This window comes from Lissotriton helveticus, chromosome 4_1 (genome assembly GCF_964261635.1).
Source record: "Lissotriton helveticus chromosome 4_1, aLisHel1.1, whole genome shotgun sequence".
Classification (NCBI taxonomy): Eukaryota; Metazoa; Chordata; class Amphibia; order Caudata; family Salamandridae; genus Lissotriton; species Lissotriton helveticus.
In genome coordinates this window covers 445,146,847-445,157,530 of record NC_136063.1, presented here as the reverse complement: position 1 = coordinate 445,157,530, position 10,684 = coordinate 445,146,847, and positions in this window count along the sequence as shown.

The following is a 10,684-nucleotide window of genomic DNA, read 5'->3' as shown; positions in this document are numbered from 1 at the left end:
TGATGGTCCTGAAGAGTTAGAGAGTAGAGTAATGTTGGGAAGTGCTGATCAAAAGTGGTGAGGTGAGGTGCGGGTCCGTGGCCTGTATGAGAATGTTTCCTGTTCGGAAGATGGAAATTGTGAGTTTCCCTTTAAAGGTAGAGGTGGCGATTGTGGGGATTTTTTCGCCAATTGAATATTTACTGGCTTGGTGACTTGAAAGTAAAGAAGGAAGGTGTTTTTCCACTTAGTTGGGCGATTTGTGTAAAAGATGAAGTTAGTTTTTGTCTTGCTATTAGTCGCAGTGTGGTAGTTGTCTACTATAAGTGTTTCTGAGTGCTGTTTTAAGGTTCTGTGCTTTAGGTTCTTTTTAGCTTTGCTGGTCAGATTTTCTGGGTAATTTATGGACCATGAGTTGGGTCAGTAGCGCCCAAGTTTAGAGTTTCGGGTGGGGTTTGGCAGGGGCATAGTTAATGACTGATGGTTCTGGCTCTATATGAATCAGTGGGATGTATGGTTGATCTAAATAATGAGGGAAAAGCCAATTACTGATTTATGCTCTTTTCAAGTAGCACTGCTGGTTACAAAAGGCAATGCTACTAAAATGAATCAGTTAAGCCAGTTACATTAGTAGGTTGGGTGTTGCTCCAAACTGGCTGCTACTTTGTAGGATCAAGCCTGTGTTTTTGTTTTTGTTCTGGGTGGAAATACCTCTTTACAAATCCTACAGAAGAAATTGATAGAGATAGATTCTTAAGAGGGATCTTAAGGAATGCTTCCCTTAATTGTCAGTTGGGCCAAGTACAGCAGTAGGTTGGGTGTCGTTACAAGATGGCTGCCACTTTGCAGGCAGTAGCAGAGGGCGCAATGTTAGCTTTTCGATTCCTAGATGAGTAATCCTATTTTACTTTTTAAGGTCTCGGCCATTTTGGACTCTGGGCATCTTGATGTGGAATGGGCTGGGGGAAATGACCATCAGAGATCACCTTCCCCCTGATACAAGAAAAAACTGCAATCCACTTCTGCCAGGTGCCCGCAGCAGCAACGCCAGTTTCAATATACCATGAAGCGCTGATGTCCTACAGCGGGGGAAGGTGTATAGGTTCTGGAGGACCTTGCGCTGACCGGGTCTCAAGAGGAGGAGGGAAGGCAGTTCAACATAAAGCCTTCACATGATTGGAAGTGGGGGGGAGCTGGCACAGGACCTGCTCAATGGGGTCGCCCTGCGGTCTCCATTAAGTAGGTCCTGGGAGTGGAACGGGGCACTGGGTGGCGGAAGGAGGGAGACTAGAACTGAGCGCGAAAGCAGCAGGAAACGTCACAAGAATAAGAAATGCACAAAAGTAATGGGTAATTAATAAAAGTAAAAACGGCACAAGAGTAAAAAAGTCAAAATGAACTGAGGCAATCAACAAGACGATGGAGCTAAACTAATACAGGAGCAGAGGCTGACTGACGCTGTGCTAAACAGGAACAAAGGGCTATTTTAGTCAGGCAGCAGCATTTCCACTCAAGACTAATGGCAAAAGACAGGGAGAGTGAGGTGAGCGTACAAGTTTATGACCTCACATATTACAGCACTGGTCAGTGATATCACTGATGAAATCTCAAATGACATTACTGATGACAACAACCAGTGAGTGTAAGTGTTTCATAAATGTTTCTGAAACTGAAAGATATATACTAAACTACAGCATAAGTTAAGTTTCTGTTTTTTCTGTACAACTGAGTGATACTGTGTCTAACATGTCATATGAGTGTCTTGGTGACTGTCTGTATCAGTGTGTGAGTGGGTGTCAGAGTGGCTGTATAGTTGTGTGAGTGGGGGTTTCAGTGGTAATATGGATCTGTCACTTGTTGTGTAAAAAGATCACATGCCTGGATAACCCTCAGTTCCTATAAATTACTCACCCCACAACCATACTTCAATCAGGGCTACCCTAGGGTGATAGAAATGAATTTCTTAAGGTACAGACTGGGGATCCTTCCATCCACTCAACATCTACCACCATGGCTGAGGATAAAATGCCAAGATACTTGCAGGCTGTGCAATATTAAGAATGGTAATATCCTTCAATTAATTTGCCTATGCGAAGAACGGCACCAAGCGCGGATACAACTTCTAAAAGAACCTTTCAAACAGAAAGGTATCCACACTAGAAGGCAAGCAGTGCTGGCCTGCTTAAACCCGGTAAATACTCAATTAAACTGCAGACTGGTAAAATTCCTGATAATGGCGGAACAAAAAATGCCACAAACATCAAAGAATGCTTCGCAAAACCCACCATCGGGAAACAGACTGCCAGATGTGAACTAGGCTTTTAGCAGAACCTCATCAAGGATGCCAGGAGTAGCAGTGGGAACACTATTGTAACAAGCAGAGATAATTCGCTCAGATAAACGGGTAAGCAGGGCCGGAGCACAGATTTCTGAGACAAACAAAACGACAGCATCCAGCGATCCATTGACTTTTCCCAACTAGCATAATCTAATTGTGTTTTAACTGAAATGAATTTTCCATCTCGGATTTTAAACGATTTTAACAATTATGTTTTATGAATTTTGTAGTGCTATTATTGCAATGGTTTTAATAAGCTATGCAAATAAAAAATAGACTGAAACACTTGGTGTGTGAGTGGCTGTATAGGTCTGTCAGTGGGTATGTGAGTGGCTGTATGGGTCTGCAGATCGGTTTGTAAGTGCCTTACTGGGTGCATGATAGGGTGGGTGAGTGGTTGTATGGGTGTGTGAGTGGTTGTATGGGTGTGTAAGTAGGGGTCTGAGTAGCTGTGTGGGTGTGTGAGTAGTTGTATAGATGTGTCAGTGGTTGTATGAGTGTGTTAGCGAATGTGAGTGTGTGTGACTGGTTGGGTGGACAAATGAAAACTCAATGATCACATAGATCCATATACTGTCTTATTCTTGTTTCAAGCAAGTTTTGAATATCAGCAGTATTCAATCTGATCCACCATCCATGACGTAGACCGTAGAAAATATACATATGGGAGATGGTATCTGTAGGAAGGTGGAATCTGACTACATGGTTGCCCCCACTTTTTGATGGTGTTTCACTGTTTTTCGACTTTAGTCTGGCTGGGGCCCTGCTAATCAGGACCCCAGCCTAGCTGCTTCCTCTCTAAATTGATTGCATGTACATTAGGTACACTCCAGATTGGTTACTGGGTTACCCTTGTGAGTCCCTAGTATATGGTACCTTAGGTACTAAGGGCATAGGTACCCCAGAGGCCTACCAGGGGCTGAAGCATGTATTATGCCACCCCTGGGCTAGCCTTCCAAAATGGCACCACAGGTCTGTTACTGAAGACTGGGGTAGGTGGTGCATGCACCCCTTACTAAGATATAGGCTACCTATACCTACCTTATATCACTGACACATATAAACCTATAAGTCACTCCTATGGCAGGCCTTAACAATCCTGAAGGCAGAGGGCTTGGTTTTGTGTGAGAGGGTGCCCAAGCATGAGCTGAGCCCCTCTGCAGCATTCGGAATCACTTCTCTGTATCTGTTCTGTGATACAGGGAGACCATATACTCTTATGTGCATTATAACCACGTGGTAAAAGCTAACTTTGGAATGGCTGCATGGAAACATGTCGTGTTTGGTGTCAAACACTATGGAATCCTACCCCCCTGCCAGTCCTGGTGGCGGGGTAGAATTCCACCCTTCTAGAGGGAGAAGACATGTACACACTTACTTAAACGGTAATAGTTTTTAAAGAGCCCTGGCATCACAAAATGGATGCCAAAGCCACAGACACGGGTCTAACCTCCTGCTGCTGGATGAAACTCCGGTAGGGGAGACCTGCACAATGGGTTTCCTGTCACAGGGAGGTGTAACCACCTCCCAGACAGGCTTTAGTGTATTGGGGCTGGGTGGGTGCATTCCGCTATATAAAATTTTATAAATAAATAAATAGAATGCTTTTTCAGACAGTGCTGGGGGCACACTTGGTGTGTCTGTGCATACCTCAGTTCAAACCGGTTGCAGGGGCACTCAGCCCCTACTCTGGCGCGAAACTGCACGAAGGGAAAAGGGTGTAACCACCCCCACCCTGGGTCCTCCCATAGGTGGGACCCTAGAGTAAGTCCAACCCTAAACTTAGTATAAGTATAAGAACCCAGTCCTTAGGTCTTTAGATTATCCTGAACAAAACTGTGCAACATATATCCTGGAACTTCGACATTCTATTTCGACTAGAAGACAGAAGAATCTCCCTTGGGGTCAAGAAGTGACTCCCCTGTTTAAACAGGCACCAAAGAAGCATCTTGCCGGGCTGCATTTCCGAGGCTCCTGCCGGATCCCAAAGGATTTGCGACACAGGACCCAGACTTCCAGACATCTCCGAGGCCAACACGAGATCACAGCAAAGCTGAGACCCACAGCCATCACGAGAGATGTGGAACCAGATCCCCGGGACATGTGCACATTTGCTAGTGCATTGACTTCCCGAGCTTTCCCGAAGTTGGGCGCCAGGCTATTTGTAGTCCAAGCCCCGAGCACCGTTTGCACCAAAGATTGTGGGCCTCCACTCCACGAGTGTTCCGTAGGCCCGCTTCTACCATTTCAGCTCGAGGCTCCTTCGCGATACCTTGTCCGTTGACTGGTGGGTCCCCACGAAGGTAACTCTTCTGTCTCTTGGGCTTTCCTGGTTGCTCCAGACGTGCCCTGACTCCCCTCCAAAGGGTGAGTCCCTCAGACCTTGCTGGTCTGCATCAAAGCCAATCTTTACTTTCTGCGTGGGTTGCTGTTGCCAAGGCTTGTTGGGTCCAATCCTGATACTGACGCTGCAGCACTCGACATCCTTCGTGGGACAGCTCGAATCCAGCTCCTGGTCATCGTTGGCACCTCCTGGTCCTCGTGGCTGAAGAGTCAAGCTTCACCTTCTTCACCTGAAATCACCCGACATTGGTTGGCATCGTCTCCTTGCCTTCCTGGTCACAGGCTAGTGACCCAGACACTGTCCCCCCTGCTTTCATGTTCTTCAGATCTTCGATCCACCCTTGGATCCATCCGTACACTTTCCACTTGGTCGCCTGCAGCACTTTTCAGCAGATCGCCACGGAAAACGACGATGAACCCAGACACCAAAAGACAGCTATGCACCCGGCTTCCCTGGGTGAGGTAACTCGAGTACTCCGGTGCTCCCGTGGGTATTGACTCTAGAACTGCCTAGTTCTAAAGGGGTTTGCTCCAAGTCCACTCCTAAGTGCCCTTAATCTGTAATTTTCCAACTGCGACTTTCCCCATAGAAGTTAATGGTGATTCGTAACTGTGTTTAGACACTGCAGGCGTCCCTCGTGGGTCCTCTGTGTCTCTATCTTGGGTGGTTCCTGGTGGCCCCAGTAGTTCTAAAGGTTCTAGGCCTTGTATCTATGTCAGTCGTGGTTCTTATACCACTTTCTTAGTATATAGTTTGTGACGCCCCTAGGGCTAATCATATAGTGTGCTAATTTACTGTGTGCTAAATAAGTTTACTTGTGTACTTTTGCCACTAGCCTCATAAAGAGACTAGGGGGATGTGTTTAGAATAAATACATATATTTTATATATATACCTGGTGTGGTTCTCCATTAATTTGGTCATTACATGAGATTATAGATGGTAAAACAACCTGCTTTACATTCCTTCAACACTTAGCCTGAAGGCTGCTCTCCACAGCTACCACTAGGATAGCTTTCTATAAAGTTGTCTTTAACCTACCATCAATAAGGGGTCGTTTGGACTGGTGCAAGGTGCCCACTAAAATAGTGGACAGCATATGCCTGGTCAACTTCTCACGGTATCAAAAAACATAAAATTATAAATGTGTATACAGTTCCTCCTCACAGTTGAAACCTCTTAGTTCATTGCAATCCCACAGTCGAATGTAGTGAGATTCCAATCTACATAGCTGTGTCTCTCGGTCCCCCTCCCCGTCTCATATTAATAGGAATACTATGAATCATGTGTTAGACCTGTCAGCCCTTTGGGTGGTCCCTCCTAAATTTTACCCCCTTTTTGCCTTCTAATATTTTTATTTTTTTAGTCCACTACATTTTTTTTTATGTTGACCCTAGGTCTCTGAGCGCTTCATTGCTACTAATTAGCAATGAAGTGCAGGTGCTCCTCTAAAATGGAGGGAGAGTAGCAGGTCATGTACAAAATGGTGGCCTTCCAACTGCCACATTTCACCTCACAGCCTAGAGCCATAGGGTGGCATGAGAGGTTACAGAACTTTCTGGACCTCTCCGGACACTCTGGGCATAGGCTATATAAGGTGGAATGTGGGGCGGCCATTTTGTGTGTTCAAGGAGTTTGAGGAGAGCCTGGTGAGGAGTGAGGCAATAACGTGGGGACAAAGGCGCACTGAGTAGGGTTGGATCGTCCCTGGGACTGGTACTCTTCTTCTCTGACGCGACCCCCTGCCTGTTGACTGAGCCCTGCTGCCATCGTCTTTCTGCTAGCTCCTTCACCCCTTCTAGCGCTCCTTGTATAAGGACCCTGCGATATCTCTGATGAGCTGAGGGTAGTTGGACTGAGAGCCAGGAATTAGTGGTATCTGTCTCCAAAGAGAAGCCCAGAACAGTGGTAATATCAGCCTTCTCCCTGCCACCGCCTGAAGCGCTATCATCATCGGCGCTGTGAGGCCATGATTCAACTGCACGGAGCCCGGATTATTGTGGAGTATTGTTTGTCAGAGGCTAACGGAGATTTGGCACTTCAAGCGTTCAACTAAGCTTATTGTGGGCGCCCTGGTGTGCCGTGGGGTAGGCACCTTCTGCTGCCAGTCTTCGTTCCCCCTTCCCCTGAGTGTCCCTGACGCGGGTCTTTCCCCTCCGCTGAAGTGCTGAAGCGGGAGTTGTCAGGCGTAGCTGTCGGACAGAGGAAGTTGAGAGAACTCCGCCCGGCAAGTTCACTGCGACGTCGGAAGGGGAGGGGAGAAGCTGAAGAAGGCCGGGCTTAGGCGGAGTCCTTCCCGTGTGAAGCTGGCAAGGGAGAGGAATGCGGAAGCGCTGAGGAGCGTCTGCTGAAGCCGGCAAGGTGAGGAAGTGCGGAGGAGCTGAGGAGCGTCTGCTGAGGCCGGCAAGAAGAGGAATTGCGGAGGAGTCGAGGAGCGTCTGCTTCAACTCCGGTCAGGTCGACAGGCAGAATCCAGCCTCGGAGTGGAGCCTTCCCACGCCGAAGTGAGCATCGGCTGGAGATCGGGCCCGAATGAGAAGAAAGCCCAACCCTATGCCGGAATGCCTGACAGAACTGATTAACAGAAGTAAGCTGGGAACTTAGTCTGGCGGGGAGGGAAGATCGTCAATAGGACATAACTTGTGACAGCGAATCTGGCCCAGGCTAAGACAGTGTCTCGCAGACTTTGGATAATTTGAACCAGCTAGACTGCGCCACGGACAGTAGTGCCTGTCTATTGGACTTGCTTATTTAGGTATTCCCACCGCCTGGGTAGAGTCTTCCTGAGAGTGAGAGACTTCAGATTGCAGCTTATAGAAGGGCTCAATTGATGGAAGTCGGGGTAACCATGCCGGCCCAGGAATAAGGCCTGACTGAGTGAGGGGAATATTCTATATAGACTAATCAGGGTCTAGAAGGTTCACTGTGATAACCGGTCAGTCCAATATGGTTGTAGAGTAAACTAAATGATTATATGAAATGATAAATTAACCTGCCTGTTTCCATCTAGACATCCAGCTGCTTGAACCTATGTACAAGTGTACATTCTGTGGAACTGTCTGCTGAATCCTTGTATCTTCATGTTTGTAGTGAAAATGAGCCCTTAAGGGTAATGTACCAATATAATTATTCTGCTAGTAATGAGAGGACTACTTAGAGTTGATAAGATATCAAAGAGTTGCCATGTCATGTATTTATCAAAGTCGGTAATTCAATGGTGAGGATACTGTTTGATGGATCTATCCGTGATGCAATTTGGTAACTAAAGTAAAACAGAAAAAGATAAAACTTTTCTACTTTTTCTAAAGACGGTGTGGTGTCATTTTTGAGTGGAAGTACGCTGTGCTACTGTATTGAGTGTGACGCAAGTGCAACAATTTGCCTAGGAGTTAGGCTTTACCACTTTGTGCTAAGCTACCCTAAGTGGACCGGCCACCCCGAGTCCAACATCATGCTGTACTGGAGTGCCTCTACCTCCCCTCCATGCATCTCATGGAAATATTTAGAGACCAGATAGCTACTGTCCTTATTTTAATGATTCTAAAATGTTGCAGGATTCTTTTGTGGGCTGGTAAAATAGTCCATCTTATATAGATCTTAGGACAGGGCATTTCAAAATATACACCACAAATTCACTTCTGCAGGTAAGATATTTCATACTTTTAATCACTTTATTGAATGAGGCAGTGATCTCTTTCGCATTCACAGTATGCTTGTATGCCTTGCATCTGCTACATTTGTAGAAGCCTTCTAATGGTTTTAACCTGCTGAAATCTTTCCTTTCACTCACAATATTGCTTACTATAACTTACTCCCCCACAATGCACTGCTTATGGCCCCACGTATTACAGCACTGGTCAGTGATATCACTGATGACATCTCAAATTACATTACTGATGTCATCATCCAGTGAGTGTAAGTGTTTCATAAATGTTTCTGAAACATAAAGATATATACTAAACTGCAGCATAAGTTAAGTTTGTATTTTTCTGTACTACTGAGTGATACTGTTTCTAACATATGTCATATGAGTGGCTTTTTGACTGTCTGTATCAGTGTATGAGTGGGTGTCTGAGTGGCTGTATAGTTGTGTGAGTGGCAGTATGGATCTGTCACTTGGTGTGTGAGTGGCTGTATAGGGTTTCAGTGGGTATGTGCGTGGCTGTATGGGTTTGCGGATGGGATTGTAAGTGCTTTACTGGGTGCATGATAGGGTGGGTGAGTGGTTGTATGGGTATGTGAGTGGCTGTATGGATGTGTAAGTGGATGTGTGAGTGGTTGTATGGGTGTGTGAATAGGGGTCTGAATAGCTGTGTGGGTATGTGAGTAGTTGTATAGATGTGTTAGTGGTTGTATGAGTGTGTGAGTGGTTGTGAGTGTGTGTGACAAATGAAAACTCAATGATCACATAGATCCATATACAGTCTCATTCTTGTTTCAAGCAAGTTTTGAATATCAGCAGTATTTAATCTGATCCACCATCCATGACGTAGACCTTAGAAAATATACATATGGGAGATGCTATCAAAAAACATAAAATTATAAATGTGTATACAGTTCCTCCTCACAGTTGAAACCTCTTAGTTTTTTGCAATACCACAGTCAAATGTAGTGAGATTCCAATCTACATAGCTGTGTCTCTCGGCCCCCCTCTCCGTCTCATATTAATAGGAATACTATGAATCATGCTGTATTGGAGTGCCTCCACCTCCCCTCCATGCATCTCATGGAAATATTTGGAGACTCGATAGCTACTGTCCTTATTTTAATGACTCTAAAATGTTGGAGGATTCTTTTGTGGACTGGTAACATAGTCCTTCTTATATAGATCTTAGGACGGGGCATTTCAAAATATACACCACAAATTCACTTCTGCAGGTACGATATTTCATAATTTTAGTCACTTTATTGAATGAGGCAGTGATCTCTTTCACATTCACACCATGCTTGCATGCCTGGCATCTGCTACTTTTGTAGAAGCCTTGTAATGGTTTTAACTGTCTGGAATCTTTCCTTTCCCTCACAATATTGCTCTTCAGCAAAATCTCTCATAGAGTGTTCTCTTCTAAATGTTATCAACGGTCTCCTAGATATTGATGTACCTATCAGTAGCTCACTCTTAAGAAGATGCCAGTGTTCCCTCAATATAGAACCGAACTAGGGGCCCGATTCACAGAACTAACTTAAGACAACATCCTAAACTTACTATCATTTGGGTATTCACAGAAGGCACTTACTCATTGTGGTATTCACAGAAGGCACTTATTCATTTTGGTATTCACAGAAGGCACTTACTCATTTATGAGTAAGTGCCTACAGATGAATACCAAAATGAGTAAGTGCCTTCTGTGAATACCAACATGAGTGAGTGCCTTCTGTGAAAACCAACATGGCAGTAAGTGCCTTCTGTGAATACCAAAATGTTAGTAAGTTTAGGATTTTGTTTTAAGTTAGTTCTGTATATAGGGCCCTAGCAGCTTATTTCTTACCATATAATATTGTACGTACACTAATATGCTATCTGGCTTATTTTGAGTGGTTTTACTTTTTGAAAAAAAAACAGTAGCTGAGCATTATTGTATTGATTGCTAATAGGTGTTTCATTGAGTTTTAAGTCTTTACCCAGTACCACCTCACTGACTAAGGAATTAAGTGTTTGGTTCACTATCATGAAGGTCAATGGATAATGGTTGCACTTAGAGCTCGGTTTTGAGCTCAGTATGAAGATAAAGCCTTTGGACACCTGTGGCAATAGCCTTTATTTGTTGTAAATTGAGCCCAGTACCTCCTGGCTGCACTGGGAGTCCTAAAAAAGTTCACAAACACAGAGATGTTAATGGAGTATCTCCACAGTATTGCAATAGCTTCTTTCTCAATCATGGTGTACTATTACTCTGGACTCAGATCTGAGTGTTTTGAAACACCTCGGATGTAGGCAGCATGCAGAATATATCTTTACATACCTTTAAGTCTCTGCATGCCTGGAGAATTGTGATGTATAGGATTCTTAATGGAGCAGCAGTA